The sequence below is a fragment of the Phocoena sinus genome, chromosome 19 (assembly GCF_008692025.1).
Source record: "Phocoena sinus isolate mPhoSin1 chromosome 19, mPhoSin1.pri, whole genome shotgun sequence".
Classification (NCBI taxonomy): domain Eukaryota; kingdom Metazoa; phylum Chordata; class Mammalia; order Artiodactyla; family Phocoenidae; genus Phocoena; species Phocoena sinus.
The window spans coordinates 18763250-18783730 of NC_045781.1; positions in this window are offsets into that span (position 1 = coordinate 18763250).

Consider the following 20481-nt stretch of genomic DNA (forward strand, 5'->3'; position numbering starts at 1 on the left):
TGTACATACATTTTATAGACAAGGTACACTTGCCTATTCAAAACATGTATTGTTATATATAAGAACAATATGTATCACTAATTGAAAAAAAGCAGATTATGGAATCATATGACTTCCATTTTCTAAACAACTTATCATATAATGCACTATGTAAAAACTTGAAGGGATAGGCACCTCTGGCTCTTGAGATTGTGATTTCTGATTTTTCTCTTTCTCTTTTGCTTACCTGTATTTTCTACATGTTGTTACTATAGTATAGGTATCAATATACTTGCACAATAAAGTTTTAAAACAAGAAAGAGTGTGTTTCTCAAGTGATTCCCATTGCACGTGGTTGAAATTCCTTCTCCATCTTGAATGCTAATTATTGGGTTCCTTAGTTTATCAATGCCTCTCTAATCATGTGGACCTGGATGTGCACATGGTACTCCAGATGTTTTCTCATCAAGGCACAGAGCCAGGTGGAGCTGACGCCTCCTTTCCCTGTAAGTGGAGCGCATCTGATTTGTGAACAACTAACTTCCTCTAGCTGTTCTGCAGCAGACCCTTAGATTATAGGTCACTGTCAGGATGGTCTATGCCGTGGATGAGAGACTTTTCCTGTGCCCCCCAACTCCTCAAACCCTGGGATTATCTCTCATTTTGGCAGTGCCCCTCTTCCTCCACCATTTCGCCTCCCTTCCCTCTGTGATCTGACCCAGCTGGCATGGGATGGGAGATGCTACCAAGTCATTGCCACAGACAGTGGCCAGTTAGAAACGCTTTATACAAGAGTATGTTATGATAAGGACTGTCAGCTCCCTCACTGCCTTTTCTATTTCTAGAGGTTGAGATCTTGCTAATACATTTCTCTCCAGTTTAAATCTGTTATGTAAAACTAGGCTCAAGCTTCAATTATTTTCCAAGTGGTTCAATAGTTCAATAAATTATTCAGGGTTACAGTTCACATCACTTTAACCAAATAAACTGATCTGGTTATGTGAGATGACAGTAGTCAGACCGCAGGTGGGCACAGTACACTCCCTTTACAGCTGTTTTATTTCTTTTCTGAAAAAAACACAAGGCCAACAATTCATACATTAATCATAGCCAAGCAGATGTAAAGAAAACTCACCTCTCCACTGTGACTCATGATCAGCAGCTCAAAAATCCACTGGAAGTCATGAGAAGGAAGGATGCTCCTGCAGGGTCCCCAGGGCAGGCTAGGAGATGTCACATCCCTTGGACCTGAACCACAAGACCTCAGGCTGGATCTCTGCAAGTTAAGGCTACTTCCCCAGGGGACAGAGGGGTGGAGGGGGTGTGGGCTGTGTGTAGTTGGAAGCCTGAAAGTGTCTTGAGCAGAAAGAGCTATTTCCAAGGGTAGACATAGGGATCTTCCCGCTCTGCTCTCCTTTTTGACAAACATGTTAGCTTTCTTAGCCTGTAGGGACACTCCAAGAAGGGTCCCGAGGACAGTTCTATCTACTCAAGACCACCTCTGCTGCCATCCAAATTGGGTTTTCAGGAAACTCCCTCCAAGGCCCAAGGAAGGAGAAAATGCCCTGTCCACACCTGCCCCAGGCTTTGTTCTATGGTCATGAGGTGATGCCCATCATGGCACCTCCAGGGTGGGGGCCCCGCCAGCCCTGCCAGTTGGTGGCTGAGTACAGAGAGGCCACACCTTCTGGAACACAAACTCTGGCTGTGTATCCCACACCTACACCCCCAGGGCCTGATAACTCTGGGACTGTTGGCAAGACATGAGCCCCTGTTTGTCCACCATGGAGCAGCTTGTACCCTGATCTTGGTGACTCAAAGTTTATTGGCTGCCTGACTAAACATGTCCCCAAGCCTCCAAGCTGCAGGGGTCATGCTGACCTTAAAAAAAAAAAAAACACCTCCAATTCTGTCCTACCTACTGTAGAAAGCCAAGAACCTCTTTCCCAGTATCTCTGAGGAGTCCTGTGTGCCTTGCTTCTCCTGCTTCTCTCATTGAGGCATTTGGAGCCTTGCCCTGTGGCTGTTTCCTCTCCACATCGACACAGGCGTGGGTCACCCCCCCCCACTTCCTTCATCCTAGCAAACGGCAGGAGAAGATAGTAAACTTTCATGGAAGACTGGAAAGGAGAGGGAAAGGGGCTTTATTTGCAGCAGAGCTCAGACCTCCAAACCCTACATTCTGCTCTCTTTTATAAGCAGATAAAAATCTACTCACCTTTCTCTTTCTGACTTACTTCACTTAGTATGGTAATCTCTAGTTGCTTCCATGTTGCTGCAAATGGCATTATTTCCTTCTTTTTTATGGCTGAGTAGTATTCCATTGTATATATGTACAACAGTAATTAACACAACATTGTAATTCAACTATACTTCAATAAAAAATAAATTTAAAAAAGTCTACTTGCAAAAAAAAAAAAAAGTCTACTTGCCACTTTGAGACCACGTCTGGAGATGGCAACATGAGGGGCTCACAGCCCAAGCCCATCATAGTATCTTTCTTAGAAAATATTTCAGATTGGGGAGAAAGGATGTACGTCCCCTAGCAAGCAGATGTGGTTGTGGTCATTTGTAGTTTAAAATAGAAGTTCTTTTTTTTTTTTCTCTGCTAAACATAGACAGAAATTGCCATCAGTGGTTACATCTTAGGACTGGGGTTGCAAACCGGCTGCTTTGGGCAGTGTCTGGCTCACAGATGTGATTTGTTTTGCTTGCAATGAATTTTTTTTCCTCAAAATTAGCTAACATTTAAATATCAGTGGATTTTATACAAAAACTATTAGATTTACATCTTCTCTTTAACAATCAGATTATCTGGTTACACTCAGGTCCACATTCTTCATGGCAGGGATTGGCCAGAGCTGGTTCCGCTGCTTCTAGACCAAGAGCATTCTGGCTTGTCACTGACCCCACCAGGCACAAAGCCACCTGTCCCCTCACTGTCTGACTTCTGTGTTTGCTACTACAGTCCTGGAAGATCCAGAACAACCTGGGCATCTAGGGACACTGCTTTAAAAATGTGGCCCTGACTGTTGGGCTTTGGGAATGACATGTAGAGGAAAGAGGCTAAGAGTCTGAAGACCTCTAGCTGCTCATTCATTTCTGTCTGTAAAATGAGGATCGCGCCTGCCCTGTCTGCTGTTGTGAAATTTTGCATGAAAATGTTCACGAAAAATGCTTTGAACTCTTCAGAGATGGCTGATAAAGTAAAAGTGATAGTTTTAGACTCTTGATACTTCAAACTCCATGAAACGTCTGTATTATCCGTTCCTTCCTTTACACTTGAAATTGGATACTATTTAAGAAGGAAATTTTAGTGCTGCAGAACTAAGTTGAAAGAGTTGACAGTTCTCTCTGATTTGATGCCCAGACACATGTTGACTTTAAATCTTTGTGAGTCAAAGCCAAGCCTTGGGTGCAAGCTTGGCATTTCGGGGACGTCACCGTGTCTTTTGGGCCACTCAGGCCATGTCTCGCTGACTGCTGCATGTGTGCCTAGAGTGTTTGATATTCAGGGACTCTGAGTTGTATACAACCCACAGGAACCGTGGGATTGCAGCAGGGGTGGGACGGTTGTAGGAGAAGCTGCCACGTCCCAGAGGGATCATCTTTGATCAAGGAGGCCACAAAGCAGATCTAGTTTCCCAACTGCTGGCAGCTGTTGCAAATGTACATTAGGGAAGATTTGCAGGACTGAATTTCATTCATCCATCTATGGAATGTCCTAGCTCTTTGTTCCTTTCCGTGTGAAACCATGGTAGTTTCCCAGTAGCATTTCAGGGACCACCTAAGAGACATCCTTCTCTGGAGACCCGTGGGAATCAGGAGGCACTGCTAGACCAAGTCTCTCCACCCCAGGGGCCCAGGACAACTATGCCTAATTCCACTCATGCTCTTTGAAAGCTTGGTAGCTGCTACCCAAGGGTGACAGTTCTATACCTATGACATCTAAAATAGATGCTGCTTCCACTCATTGCTTGTGAGTGGGTTTAGACTAAGGTTGCTGTCCAAGCTTTTGCACGAATTTCCTTCTAAATTCTTACTAATGTGTATATTTGAGTAAGCCAACAATTCCAGCCCCCATCCAGACTGGTGATTTGTTCCTCAACTTGTTTCCTGGCATGTACCATTCTGTAGTCAGAGCTCCCACTCTGCCAGCAGAAGTGTGCAGGCCTCTTCTTTACAGAGCCCTCCACCCCCCTGATCCCTGTGCCTGTCACTTTGCTGATGGCCACACAGTTGGGAGGTGACAGCGCCGCCCTTCAGGGCCTGAGCCATTGTCCTAGGATAACATCTAGTCACTTAGCTGTGGGCAGCAAACCTATTCACCTTGAACTCACTTTGATCCCCCTGGGACTTGCCTGGATATCACTGAGCAAACGAACCGCCTTAAATTAGGACACGCATGCGTCCATGCTTTCCATTGTGTTTAGGAAGGTCTTATTCTGGATTCGTGACCAGCCCCTGATCCCAGATCCACTCCCTGCTGTGGATACGTTTTCACCGCATTTATTTTTCTTTCCAGTTCCGGCTTTCCAAATTGCTGGAGACAGGAGTCACCTCTCTGCCCCCCAACCTTAAGAGTATTTTGAGAGCAGCAGCCTGGCTAACTTTCCAGAGAACTTGTATGTAACAATTCCTAACCAGCCAAGAATACGTTCAGGAAGCCAGGTCAATACATAATCTCTGACAGTCACCAGTTTCTCAACAGACGTTAATAAACACGCCGTCTCCGTCACGACCCGGCTCCTGCTGCCCTGGCTTTCTGGAGGGTCTCGGTTGACAAGAGGGGTGCAACCCCAACCTGCCTCAGTGTCAAATGATGTGGCCAAGAAAAGTGACAGAGGGATATCTGGGTGTGTTCATTGCCTGACCAATGAGCTTCTGAGGCCCATTATTTATTTTCTCTGAATCAGACTTTTGAGGACCAGGTACCCCTCCGTGTGGAAAGAATACACGGCTGGGCTCTGGGCTCCTGGTCTGCCCCTCCTGTGCCCTGACTTATCATGTGAGGTCTTGGAGTCTGGCCAGATCAGGAGACAAGGCCCCCTTCCTCCGGGTCCTCCACGCTTTGTGCACAAGATGACATGGGGAAGGCTGAGGCTGGTGGGTGGTTAGAAGGATGAGATGGCTCCCACTCTCCTCCCTTCCCACTTGGTTGCCACCCCCTCCCTTTCTTTACAAGGTGGGAAGTAGCAAAAAAGCCCTTCTCCCTTCCTTATCTTGTTTTTTCTCCGAGTTCACTCTTTTTTTTTTAACAGTTTTATTTCTTTTTTATTCATTTTCTTAAATTTATTTTTTATTGAAGTATAGTTGAATTACAGTGTTGTGTTAATTACTGCTGTACAGCAAAGTGACTCAGTTATGTGTGTGTATATATATATATATATATATATATATATATATATATATACACATTCTTTTTCATATTCTTTTCCATTATGGTTTATCACAGGATATTGAATATAGTTCCTTATGCTCTACAGTGAAACCTTGTTGTTTATCCATTCTATATATACCAGTTTGCATCTGCTAATCCCAAGCTCTTACCTCATGACATAAAAGCGTGGTTGGGCCACTTCTTGTGGGCATCTTTGAGATAACTTTGAGATGATATTTTGGCCGAGCTAGAAGACCCTCTAGCTTCTGAGACACAAGCTCAGCTCCTGTCATCTCTCTCTCTGGGATCCTTCGGTCTCTCAGCATTGCTTTAATTTATTTTTCTTTAAAAAAAAATCCCACACTTCCATCATGGAGCTTTGCTACCATCCCTCTGTGCAAGGGCCTGCTCCTGTTCTATTTATTCATTTACATTCTCCCCATTTCCCACCCCTACAGGCAACTATTCTGATGCATTTAACATGGAGTTGCTTTTTCTGTTCATATGTGTTCTTGCAAAATATGTACTCTTGATTTGTATGCATGCAATTGAATTTCATATAAATGGTATTGGTTGAGATATCATAGTCTTTTCTGAATTTCTCTCCCTCAACACCATGTTTTTAAGACCCAGCCACACATGTAGACTGTTTTTCCCAGTTGATGCATGGGACTCCATGGTTTGCATCCACCATATTTTTATCTAGCCACTCACCCAAAGAGGGGCAACCCAACTGCCTCCAACTCCTCAACATGGCAGACAAGGCTCCCATGAACTTTCCTGCACATGTCCACTTAGGAGCATGTGTGGGAACTGGGGATATCCTGCAGAAGATCATTTTAAAATTTGAGTTAAAGCTACTAATCGTTCTTCAGAATTGCTGCACCAGTCACGCTACCTCAAGCACTGGATTACATCCTTACATCTTATATCCCCAAGTTCCCGCCAACATTTGGCACTATCCAGCTTTCTCACTCAACCAGTCTAAAATATGTAAAGTAATATCTCATTATTGTTTTAATTTACACTTCTCTGATTATTAATGACTTTAAGCATCTCTTCGATGAGCTTATTAGCTTTAGAATTTTCTCATCTATAAATTATTATTCAGATCCTTTGACGATTTTTCCATTGGGTTGACATTTTCTCCTTGTCAACATGCATAAATTCCTTACATAGTCTAGAAAGAGTAATCCCTTGTTGTTTTAGACATTGCACATATCTTCTGTTCTAGCATTTAGTAACTTTGTTCATGGTTTCTTTGAACAAAATCTTTTATTTCAATATCATAAAATTAATTCATTTTTTTGCTGCCTTATGGTGGTTTGGGGTGAAGTTTTATTTTAAAGGTCATGGCCAATGTTATGAGGGAACAAAAAGAAATCAGAGTTGTAAGGATTGGGAGGGAAGAGATAAAGCGGACATTAACTGCAAATGATATGATCATCTCTCCAGAATAACCAAAGGAATCAACACACACACTATTAGAATTAATAATAGAGTTCAGTGAGATTGCTAAACTCAAGATCAACATACAAAAATCAATAGCACTTCTCTACCCCAGCAATAACCAATTCAAAAATAACACATAAAAATGAGCAGTGCATTTCTACCCAATGTATTTTATAAACTTTTTGTGTTTTGTTTATTTAAGGGAATTTGTTCTCTACTGTGGAACGTGAACAGATACTCCATACCTTAGGTGAAAACTACTACAGAGTAGAGGGAAGTACAGGGAACCAGTGAGAGAGTGACCCCCGAGACTGGAAGGAACTAGAGGCAAAGCTTCTTCAAAGTGTTTCAGGGGCTGTAGATTCAGTGCTGTGTGGATGCTCCTCAAAGTGAGGAAAACAGGTCTTTCTCATCTCTGTATTCCCAGCAACTGGTGTCTGCCACCTAGCGGGTCAACAATATTTATTGACAAATGAATGGTGTAGCATATTTACTAAGATCTTTGTGACCATTGATTGACAGCTTTCAATTAAGTCTCGAGAGAAAGTTTTCTAAGGGTAGAATTGATTTTGACAAATGGACGGGAACACAACATACAATATTACCATCTTTGGGAATAGTATATAAAAGTGTTCTTGTGGATAGTGACTTTCTATCTTAAGGATTCCTTGGATTCCCCTACTCAAAGCATATTTTTTATTGTGGTAAAATAACATAAAATTTACCATTTTAGCCTTTTTTAGATATTCAGTTCAGCAGCATTAAGTACAGATTGATGTGGAACCATCACCACCATCCAACTCCATAACTTTTTCATCTTCTCAAACTGAAACTTGGTACCCATTCAACCATTACTCCCCATTCCCTCTTCCCCCGAGCCCCTGGCAACCATCATTCTATTTTGTGCCTTTATGAATTCGACTACACTAGAAAACTCATATAAGTTTTGAATATTTGTTTCCAATATTTGTCCTTTTGAATCTGGTTTATTTCAGTAAATATAATACTTTCAAGATTCATCCATGTTATAGCCTGTGTCAGAACTGCCTTCCTTTTTAGGGCTGAATAATATTCCATTGTATGTATATGTCACATTTTGTTGATGGACATGTGGGTTGTTTACACCTCCCATTCTAAGGCATATTTATTGTGTGCATAATCTCTGCCAGATAGGTCATGGGGATGCAAAAGTAAATATAACACATGACTGATGCCCCTGAATTTCTCATGGTGTTCTTGGGAACTTATATATCTGAGCAAAGAATTTCAGTATAATTTGACAAAGAGAGTGTGCATATGAGCCCATGGAAGGGAGCTACTCTCTCTCCCCCTAGTGTAAGTGCAATTTTGGAACTGGGTCTTCCTGAAGGATGAGTGGTCCATCTGGCAGAGGAGGGGGTATCTTGGTGCTTTAGGCAGAGGGAACAATATATACACAAAGATAACCAGAGACTGTTAAGTGTCTCAGTGCAACTAAAGCATAGACTGTGTGATCAGAGTGGTCTGTGTGTTAGAGGGAGTAGGAGTGGTGGATCAACCTGGAAAAGTAGATGGGGGTCAATATTTGCAACACTATTTCCTAAGACTATAGGGAGTTGCGTACAACCTAACACACACACACACACACACACACACATACACACAGACATATTTTCTCTTTTAACACAAAAGGCAGCTTAATATACACACTTTGGCACATTGTGGGTTTTTTTGTTTGTTTGTTTTACTTGATACATATTGGCAATCTTTCTATATCCATATGTAGAAAGTGTCACTGCTTTTTTATAGCTTCATGCTATTATATTGTATGGATGTACCATAATTTATTTAACTAGTTCCCAATAGATGGACATTTAGGTTGTTTGCATTTTTGCTCCTACAAGCAAAGCTAATGAATAGCTCTGTCCAGACATCATTTCAAATGCATGCAAGTGTAACTGGAGGATAAATTCCCAAATGTATAATTGATGGGTCAAAGGGTATATACATACATAATTTTGATAGATGGTCCTGATTTGCCCTCCACAGGGGTTATACAAATTCATATTCCCACCAGCAATATGTGATACCTGTTTCCCCAGAGCATCCCTAACAGAGTATTATCAAACTTTTGGATTTTTGCCAATCCAGTCAGTGCAAAAGGCATTTTGAAATAGCTTTAAATTGGAGATCTTTCATTAAAGTTGAGTTGCTCTTCTTATGTTTAATCATTTATATTTCCTTTTCTGTGAAATTTTTTGGCCCTCACTTTCAACTTGGTCTTTTCCTTACAAATTTTAAGGAAACCTTTATATGTTAGTCGTGTTGTATTGTGCTTTTGTTAATTTTTTAATCAAAAATTATTGTTGAATTTAGCATGTAATTTTTCTTAGTGTATGAATTGATCATATGTTTTTTCTCCTTACATCCAGTAATGGAATGACATATTTAGTGATTCGTCTATTATTTCACCATTCTTAAGTTTGTGAAATAAAACCCACTTTTTATAGTATAGTTTAATGATCTAGTGGATTCTGTTTGATAATATTTTATATCTGGTTTTTGCACTAATATGCCAAATAAGTTTAGACTGTGATTTTTGTTTGTTTTTGCCCAATCTCTACCAGGTTTAGGCATAATGTTATATTTGCTTCAATAAAAGATCTTGGTAATTTTCTTTTACGTGCCCTAAAATATTTAAGCATTATTGGACCATCTGGTTTTCTGAAAGACTTGATAAAATTTCCCCAGGCCTAGTCCTGTTTTGACTCCTTTTTTTATCAAAAGCTTTTATAGACAGCTTTTTATATTTTTGAATGGACATTGGTCTATTTACATTTTCCGTCTCTTTGTATTTTCTTCTTCCTTTTTTGTGAGCAGGTTGATTAGTGGGCTATCGTATTGTTTTTCTCCCTCTCCTGAAGACACAGCTTGTGGGCTTATACTATAGTTCTGTGGGTTTCTATTGTTCTAACTTACTGATTTTTGCTTTTATCTTTATTAGCTCTTTATTTCTTACCGTTGTTTTATTCCTAACTTTTTAGTCAGATGCCTAATTCATTTGCTTTTATTTTTTATTGACCTAAATTTTTGAGTTTATGACTTTTTTCCGAGTCCTTTTAGCTGTGTCCATATGTTCTGATATATAATATTTTCACTATTTTTTTTTTTTTTTAGAAATTCTTCACTTTCGGGTTGTGTTTCCTCTTTAAGAATATGTCTGAGTGATTTTAATTTATTTTTATTTTTCAGGTGGCAAGGACTTTTTATTTTCTGATTTTGTTGTTTACTTCTATTTTTATTACATTGTGATCAGGGAATATCATCTCCACTATTTCTGATTTGGGGGAATTTATCGGGGCTCCTTTGGGGCCTACAGTGTGGTCGATTTTTTTGTTAATATTTCATGGGCATTTAAAAAGAAAATAAATGACCTGTTGTCAAGATATGTAATCTGTGTAACTCAATCCAGTCTGTCTTATTAATTATGTTATCTGGGGCTGCTAGAGTCTAAGTTTTTGTCCACTGGTCTGTCATGGAGAGAGTGCCAAATTGTCTCCTGTTCTTAGTGTTACTGCTTGTTCCTCCTTGCACCTCCTGTAATTTCTGCCAGGTGATTGTTGCTGCTATGTCATCTGAACGGTTATATTATCACTGTGAATTTCTCCCTTTAGCATTATAAACGTCTGATTTTATGCTTTGATTATGAATCCTGCCTTCTCAGGTAAGAAAAGCATGGCCTCTGCTTCCTTTTGTTTACATCTGTCTGGTGTGCTTTTGAATATCCCTTTGTTTTCAACTTTGCCTAATGACTCGGTCTTACCTGACTCTTGAATACAGCTTAGGGTTGGCTTTGCTTTGTGGACCAACCTGAAAATATTTTTGATAGATCAACTGAGCCCATTTACAATTACATGACACATGTTTGGTCTTAGTTCCGACACATCATTGTATAACAGATTTTTGTTTGGTTCTTAGAGACCTCTACACTTTGATATATTTTGGCTCTTCCAATATTTAAGAGGGTTTATATTTTGCTCAAGTCATAACTCCTGTATTATAACTTTCTATGACATCTTTAGTTATTATTTATTTAGACACTATCTTCTTCATTCTCTACCATGATTCATAATAAAATGAGCAGATTTCCTTTTCCCTTCTCTTTCTTTTGCACCACCCAATTTTAGTTTCTAATATTATGTTAGTATAGGCCTCAGTGCTTAACATATGCATATGATTTTATCACTAGACTTTTCATCTTTGAATGATATCCTTTAATACCAAGCTAGCATTTGTGAGACAATTGTTCCTTCTTTGTGAGTTTTCTTCAGAGATGTAATTGCTTCTCTTTTTTTTTTAAGTAGTGACAAAATGTTTGGTCATAATTTTTACCTGCCCTATGAAAACATGACTACTAAAGAAGCTTTTTTATTTTGTTAACTTTTTCTATCTATTACCAATTTTTCCTTTAGTATTTTTGTATAGAAGCCATGGCTGCTTTTTGGCATTACTTATAATTGGGTATATTTGATTCCTCTCTATTAGATATTAGCATAAGTTCGATGGTGGGGGTGACAAGTGGCAATGAAGAGGGTTAAGGGGCAGGAGAAGGTAGGGTCACCCTTCAGATTTCACAAGCCAAAGGTTTTCCCTTCTCTGTTGCTTCAAACACAGACTGCTTCCTGCAACTATGACTCACTCTGCCCCTCTGTCTCAACCAGGCTAAGTGTGCTTCTCGCAGAAGCACTGCTCTCTCTATTTTCAATACCTATTGTTGAAAACAAGGATAGTTTTGCACTTCAGGTTGAGTCTTTTTCCTTTAATAAATGTCTCCTAGTTGGTCTTGCTGAGATACACCATCACTGAACTCTTCCAGCAATTCGCTGTGTTTCTTTTCGCTTCCTCTTATTGTGGCTTCTGCTCAATCACAGCTGCTTTTGACAGCCTTACACACATTTTGCAGTCTTGCATTACATTTGTCTTTGAATTTCCCTGAAAACGTATAAGCATTTTTTGGTTCTCCATCTTGCTTTTGTATACTTTCAGGAGAAGGAAGAAGAAAATTCCGACATGTGAGATGAAGTTCCAACCTGAAGTCCAGTGAACACCTTGACTGAGTTATCGGATCCATGTGAATGGAGAGGGAGGGGAAGAGGTCGTGATGACCCAGGTTTCTAGTTTGTGCGGGTTTAAGGAATAGATGGTGAGTTTGATTTATCATGCTGGTTCCTAGGGCCTGCAGGACACCCAGATGGAGGTATCGAGTAGTTAGTCTTCTGTAAAGATTTGGAGCTCAGGGAAAGAGGTAAGGAATGAGAGGCAAAAATCATTATTACTTTGTTGCTTCTTCTGCCATTTACTGAGAGCTTGCTATGTTTCGGGGAGTATATAAATACTATCTCATGTAGCCCTTACAAGAAAAGAAGCTCATAGATGTGAAGTCATACTGCTGGCAGGTGGCAGAGCTGATATTTGAACCCAGGTCTCTCTGATACCAAAATCCATAAACATGTTTCCTCCGGAGTCATGGTGCCTCTACAGCGGGTTCACCACATTGCTTTGGTGCCTGGTGTAAATTTGAAGATAAGGCAGCATATTCCTTCATATTTTTTCAGTGTTTTCCTGTGAACTGAGTCAGCAGGAGTAAGACACCTCTCACTGTCTCAACTGAGAACTTGGGCATCTGAAGCAGGTAGAACCTGGGTCAACCCCCCACCCTCCCACTGTGGTTGATTACATGAGCTTGTGGCTGAATAGCCCTGCACTGGGTTGTCATGCATTCTGATTCAGGTGGTGAGATGTGGTCACAGCCCTCCGCCCTGTGCTTAAAACGGCTAACACATGTGTATGGCATTGTGCTGACATGGATGCTGGGATCAACACAGTTGCACCAAACACATACCAATAACTGAAAGATGTGGATTTTGGATGACATTTTTTTCCTTCCCCTGTTTATAAAAAAATATTGACTGCTTTGAGCTAGACCCAACAGGAGATGGTAAATGTTAAAAAGAGACCTGTCTAATTAAGATGGCATTTGTCTTTGAAGCACAGTGTCCCTCTGATGTCCCCAGTGATACCAGGTGGACTGGATAGAAATGGATGATATAGGAAAGGCGATGATACATTGATTTTTAGAATCATGCTCTTTCACAGTGCATGTGTGTGTGTACTTGGTCACAGAGTATAAATGTAAAAATATTTTTAGATTCATGTCACCTAGATGTATGAGAAATAGATCGTTTTATCTTCTATTATTTATGCTTCTTAATATTTCATTTCCAAATGAAAGTGTATATTGCCATTGTAGTGTCTAACATGTGCCAAGCTTTGGGATAAGAGAATCATATTAGGGGATGGGATTCAATGAGTTAAGAAACAGGAAACACTGACTACAGGGTCTGAAACATAGTAAATCCTGTAAGAGTACATACTATTTTTATTATTACAAACAATATAATATTACAGATGAAAAGGATGATATTTGGACAGACTCAGTAACTTGCTCAGGGTTACACAGGAGTTAGGAGGAAAATGAGATCCATATCAAATGACTTCAAAGCCAAACATTAACTCTGTCCCTCCCAAAAATGTTTCTATGTAACATTCAGTGAGGCTTAATGTTATGAATTTCTGTGATTCATCACAGAATTGAATTTCAAGTTTTTTCCTGGATAAAGAGCCAATAATCCATACAATCTCATTCAAAAAAAAAAAAAAAAAAAGCAGGAAATGAGCATAAGAGCACTAATAAAGATACAATTTACTGATAATTCTTATCAGGTATTCCTAGACCATAGATCTGTAGATTTCACATGACCATGTCTATCTATGCATTAAATCCATATCCACAGCTGACACATGATGTGCAATGATTGTTATTGACCAGTCTTAGTTTTATTCAAACAAAGGAGAATGCCAAGGTCTCTTGGAGATGTATTTTATCCAGCACCTCCTTTTAACCTTGATTTCTTTCCTTTTGGAACCCACTGTCTACCTTATTCTTTCTAGATCATTCTGAGCATTGTCAACCAGAGTTGAGATACATGCTATCTTGTTATGATCTTTCTACTTTGTTACACACACACACACACACACACACACACACATACCAATTGTGTTTTTCACTCCTCTAAAAAAAAAAGACCTGCTCTCTTTTTTGTGAATTGCAAGAGGCAACTTACAAAAGAAACAGAAAGGTTACACCTGTGCTTTTAGCCACCAAAATGCTGTAACCACTACACAATTTTCTTGTTTCTCATTTTGGTTTGAAGAATGCTAAGTTGTCACTGTCAAGTAGGAATTAACAACTCATTCCTTCTCTTAGGTGGCTTTGGATAAGCAAATAACAATGGATATCTACAGTGGTTTTACACTTAAGGGTTATTACCTATAGACTCTTTATATATTTAGATGTAAACTCTTCCCATCTCCATTTATCACATCCTTAAGCAAGGGAATGAATTCTCTGCATGGAGATTGCAGCCGCATCTGCTTCCATAATGTTAATGCCACAGTTACAATCAGGAGTAGCTGGAATGAAGATTCTTCCCCTGAAGTTAAATAGGGTCAGTTAATCCACATTTTTAGTTTCCACCAGGTCAGAAGTCTGAGGCGAGGGAGAAGGATTGGGAACGTATCTGCCAAGATGCTTTTGATAGAAAATAAAAAAATCCAACTCAAACTGGCTTAGACAATAAAGAGACTCTATTGATCCACTTCACTGAAAAGTCTATAGGTACTTAGCTTCAGGTGAGGGTTGATCCAGCAACTTAATGATTTTGTCTGATATGGGTTCCTGTAGTAGTTATCTATCACTATGTAACAAATTATATAAAAAATTTGTGGCTTATAACAAAAAACCCTATATGTTATCTCATAGTTGCTGTGGATTAGGAATTTAGAAGCAGATTAGGTGGGCAGGTCTGGCTCAGAATCCCTCATGGGTTTACACTGAAAATGTCAATTGGTTCTGTAGTCGTCTGAAAGCTTGACCAGACCAGGAGGGTTTGCTTCTAAGATGGCTCATTCACATGGCAGACAGATTGGTGTTGCTTGTTGGTGGGAGGGCTTCCTCACAACATGGCATGGAGTCTGAGCAGGGCTGTGGGAAATGTAAGGCAGTATAAGGTGTAGTTGCTGGCAGAGGGGGCAGAGGTGTAGACTAGAGCAGCCTTGAAATTTAAGAGAAATAAATTTCTTTTCCTATCATTCAACTAAATTTTTTTGGGCCCCTCACTGCTGTGGCCTCTCCCGTTGCAGAGCACAGGCTCCGGATGCGCAGGCTCAGCGGCCATGGCTCACGGGCCCAGCTGCTCCGCGGCATGTGGGATCTTCCCGGACTGGGGCACGAACCCGTGTCCCCTGCATCGGCAGGCGGACTCTCAACCACTACGCCACCAGGGAAGCCCTCAACTAAATTTTTAATGCAAGCTCTTACTTTGTCAAGTCCATGAGAATAATCTTCTCCAAATTGGGAGCCTTCCCGGGTTTCCCTTGACTCCTATATAATGACAAGGCTGAGGTGGAGGTGGCTGTGGTACCCCAGTGGTCGTCCTTCCATCCAGTGCTGGGCCATGGCTGCTCAGTCTAGTCCAGGGTGCCTGTGGATGCTCTCATCATCTTGTGGGGCTCAACCTCAGGATGGCCAAGGACCAGCCCCTTCATGGGGACCTACCAGCATCTAAGTGCTCTCTCTCCTTTGTTCTTCTTTCTTCTGGAACTTTTATGTATTCTCTGGGGGTAGGAAACCTTCTGCTAAGTCATCACGTGTCCTTCCTCACCTATTGCTCATGCCTTGGGGCCATTCTTGTTCTCTTCTCCTCCAGGCTTAGACTTTTGAGGCTTAAGTTCATTAGAGAATTATTTTTGTCTGTTTTCTGTTATCCATTTCTTCCGTCATGCAATGAGTCTCTGGTGACTTGAACGGGAGGGATGGTCAAGAGGTAATAGAGAATACAGGAGGACAAAAACATTGGTTACAGCATCAAAAATGGTCAACTGGGTTGCCAGGGGCTGGAGGGAAGGTGGGATGGGGAGTTGTTTAATAGGTACAGAGCTTCAGTTTTGTAATTTTCAAGAGCTCTGGAGATTGCTTGAATGGTACACTTTACAGTGATTAAGATGGTAAATTTTATGTTATGTGTGTTTTACCACAATTAAAAATTAAATAAAAAAGCAAAAAAAGTAGTAATTTTCTTAGACGATTGTGTCTTATTCTAGGCTGTCTTAAAATTATTGAGTAATAAATTCCCCTGCCAGTAAATAACACTCCTACTGACCAAAAAATAAAGAAAGAAAACCCAAAACGGTCATGATTGGGAAATAAAACTGCTCCTGTTCAGATTGGGATAACACATAGGGAGGAAACTTGGACAAGGGATCAATAGGGCTGGGCCATTTGGGAAAGTCCATGGCGGAGGCACAGGGCTGAGCTGGAAGGGAGGAGGTGCAGGTGAGGAAGGGCAGGGAGAGGAGGAGGGGCAGGGGGTGCACTGTGGTTGGGGGAACGGGATCGTGATGAGGCGTCAAAGTACAGAAACATCATGGAGCTCATATTGCAAAGGTGTCTCTTTGCTTTTAAGGAAATGGCCCGTGGAGAAGCAGCTTTCTGTCAGGTAAGTCTGAAATTCTGCAAAAAAAAAAAAAAAAAGGATACCATGGAGAGGAGCAGAACCTGGGCCAGTATCCAGTTTGCTAAAGTAAATCAGGCAGCAGTCTTGGCGGATTGTCAGCTCTTCATGCCGCGGCCCATCCTGCGCTGAGCGGGGCGAGTGGCAGCCTTCCTCCAAAGCCCACCGTACATGGTGACCAAGCCAATCTGCGGCATCCACCTCTCTGGGCTCCCTAAGATCCTTTCTCCCACGAAACTCCAAGGTGTGTGTGCACGCATGTGTATGCGTGTGTGCGTGCGCGCGCGTGTGTAGGAGTGTGTCCAGGCTATTTCAGAACATGTGACATGTTTTCAAGCTGATTAATGCTCAGTAATGCTCTCATGTTTCCACCATGTATCCAGTGAGTCAATAGTACTATTTGCTAAAATGTCAGCTCAATGATAAAGGCTTCTAGAAGATGAAGTTTCCGGTGCCCCCTGCACCTGAACCCAAACCAGAAGGACCCCCTATTATTATGACGTCGGTGCTGATCATTGACTACATAATCTCTCTAAGGCCTGTCTCATTATTGTCTTCGATAGAGGGAAAACACAGGTGAAATACTCCTTTGTGTTAAAGACAGACTAGGCATACAATGATTATCAATGGCAAACTCATAAAGCCAGTGGAGGACCAGGGAGCCAGCCTAGAGAAGTGAGCGCTGGTTTGGGGCTATTTGCAGAAAGGGGGTTCCTAGACCCCTAGATGATCAGAGACACGGAAACAAGAGTACCCTCCTCCCCAGGATACTGCCAGAAACAAGCTGAGGGGAACAAGCAGGGAGCTTGATGAAATTCTCCAGAATCTGGAACATTTCTTATGAAAACTGGATTTTCTTATCTTCTCTTCCATAGAGAGTTTCTGATTTAGTAGTTCAGAGCTCGGTGGAATTCACCATATATCACTATAAATGTTTATTTTATGTCCAGCTTATTCTAACATTTTTATTCATCTTAATGAGAAGTAATTGGCCTTCCTATTGCAGTGTTTCATTTTAAAAAAGGGAATATTAATAAGGAATGAAAGTGTGCTAAAATCTATAACTATCTTCCCGGCTTTCACCATGCTTCTGTCTATCCCAGAAGTCACGATTTTAGATTGAAAATAGTATTCAATGCATTTGAACCACATCCTTCCTGGGGCTGGCAATGCCTTTATTGTATGTCATTATGTCTTCTGGGAACCCTGACATTAAAACATATCCTTGGTTCTCACTTAAGCCAATTTTATAGGGCAGGGAAAGAAAAGACAACATTTTGCAATGAAAGCACCTTCTCCCATCTGGCAAAATGGCTTTCTGGACTCTATTGTGGCTCATTGTCTAAAAATAGGATGAAGACAAATAGTCATCATTTGCGAAAGCCCATGACAATAATGATAAATGAACAAATTTTTTTGCCCTCTGAAGTCATTGCTTAAGGCTTTCTCTGGGATCAACAATGTTAAACTGGTAAACTTTCCTCATCTGCATCCGCAGAAGGTTTACAAATGGCTTTGTAAACAATTTTAGCCAGAGCGTTAATCTCCCCTCCAGAACGAGGGCTGCAAGAGAGATGATTGATTTGCAATTTAAAATGACACTGAAACCCCTGAAACAGATACGAAAGAAACTTTCCGTGAATAATGTTTTAGTTGACAAGAAAAGATAAGGCACATCTTTCATCTGATAGTGGGCTGTTTTTGATAAATATTGTTCATAATGGAGAATTTTGAAATCATTAATGTGTGGATAGAATATTACTACTTTTTGACTGGGACTTTAGAAACCAGTTTCTTTTGGCAAGAGTTTTGTTACAAGGAAAAAACAGACTTGGGGAGATTCTCGAAAAGCACCCATAAAAATACTCAATTTCTTGACCTGAGTCCAAACTAGTAAATGACGAGGGTGAATCTGAAAAACATCTCCTCTGGTTGTGATGGTATCTCAGAATCACACACACCACAGTTTCCATGATGATCAGGACAATATTGCTTTCACATCCCCTTTAGGTGGCATGGTAGATTGAACGGCAAGGGGCCTGCCCTGGAAGTGAATCTTTGTTCAGTTAGTGTCCTAGGTGCTCTCGCTACAAGCTCGCCTCCAGACCAGTCCTGCTGGGTCATTGGTCTCCAGGGTGCCGTGATGGGCAGAGGAGCTGCCCTGACCAGCACACACTGGTCCCAAAGGCCAGACCCCAGAGAGGACTTATCTATCCCGCCTAGTCATCGGCCCCACCCAGTGCTGGACTCTTTTCCCAGGTCTCTCGTCTTTCCCCCACCCTGTCACCTCTTCCCCCTGCTCCATCTGCTCCCTCTCCCATCTCACAACAACGATAAGTGTCTGGCTGTAGAGCACTGGCCCACTCAATAGCTCAATATTCTGGAGCACAGGCAGGCACACTGCTTACAACAGCATGGCACTGGCCTTCACCCCCATGTGCCCTGACTGCTCTGCCAGTGACCTCCTTCACCCCATTCTGTATCTGAGCCACACCCACCTCAGCCAGTCTGGAGCTGCCTGAAGGGACATCCCTTGGCCAGCCTCTATCATGATTGGCAGACAGCCCCTCCCCCCAGCAGGGCCTGAGCAATGGTTTCATCTCATAGAGCACTTGGTACATGGGAGAGCTACAAAACATAAATAAAATAATAAAGCTTATGGCCTGACGGGTACTAGGTCACAATCCAAGCTATTTATTCCAGATTCTTCTGCTGGTTGGAGATGACTGGATTCAGGCCCTTCAGTGTGTGTCAGAAGAATATGCTTAGCATCATTAAAAGCACTCAATTATATTTAGTTTGATTTAACATCAGAAAGGAGACCTACCATGTGCCTGGCACTGTTGTAGCTGCTGAGAATACAGAGGTGATTCAAACAGATGTGGTCCCCAGTCCTCACAGAGCTCACTCTATGCCAGGGGTGAGCTTGCTGAGGATCACAGCCCCCAGGTACCACATTTTAGTGCACTTATCAAGAACCTTGGAATGTCTGGGCTTTGCACATCACTTTTTTTTTCCTTTCTCATCTTGCAGAGTAAGTATAAAGCACTTTAATCAGATTTTCAGAGTTCTCTGTACTTGACTCCTGTCTACCTTATCAGTCTGTATCCAATTGCTATAGACTAAATGTTTGTGATGTGATGATGTTTTCAATGTGATGGTATTAGGAGGTGGGGCTTTTGGGATGTGCTTAGGTCATGGGGTTGGAGCCCTCATAAATGGGATTAGTGCCCTTATAAAAGACACCTCAGAGGGCCCCCTCACCCTTTCTGCCATGTGAAGATACAGAGAAAAGACAGCCGTCGACAAACCAGGAAGTGGGCTCTCACCAAGCACTGAATCTGCCAGTGCCTTGATCTTGAACTTCCCAGTCTCCAGAATTTTGAGAGATAAATTTCTGTTGTTTATAAGCCTCCCAGTCTGTGGTAGTTTGCTATAATGGTCCAAATGGCTGAATATATACCCAAGACACCAATATACAGATTATGTTAATTCCCTTGGGCCCTGTGGTGCCTCCAAACTAAACGTCACATATACCTACCAAAGTGTAGCTGACCCCAGCATTAGCACCACCTACCAGCTTATACGGCTGGGTGGGGACTCAACTGTCCTCCTCTGAAGATGTCAGTTTGACTCTCAGTTCACCAAAGAGCCCATGGCCTGGCCACAATCCAATCCCCCCACGCTACTACCACCTAATCAGTGGAAATCCTTGAACGATACAACCATAATCTGACCAGTTCTCATGGGACCCCAGTGGTTCAGCCCCAGTACATGCCTAGTACCTGCCACAAGGTGACCCTGATTAAGGAGCTTCCCAGGAGAGCACAGGCAGTCTGTGGGCTTGGAGAAGGGGACTTGGCCCAGCTGGCACAGAACATCATATGTTCATGATGGCTGTAGTCCTTCTGGGTGGGAGGAATGGTGGCAGCAGACACAGTTTCCCTCCTCACCTCTTCCTTGCCTTTTCTCCTGCTTTTCTTTCCCCACTCTTTTCACTTTGCCTCTGTTCATATGGGAAACAAGCTCACAATTCTGCTCTGCCAATGCCCCAGGAAG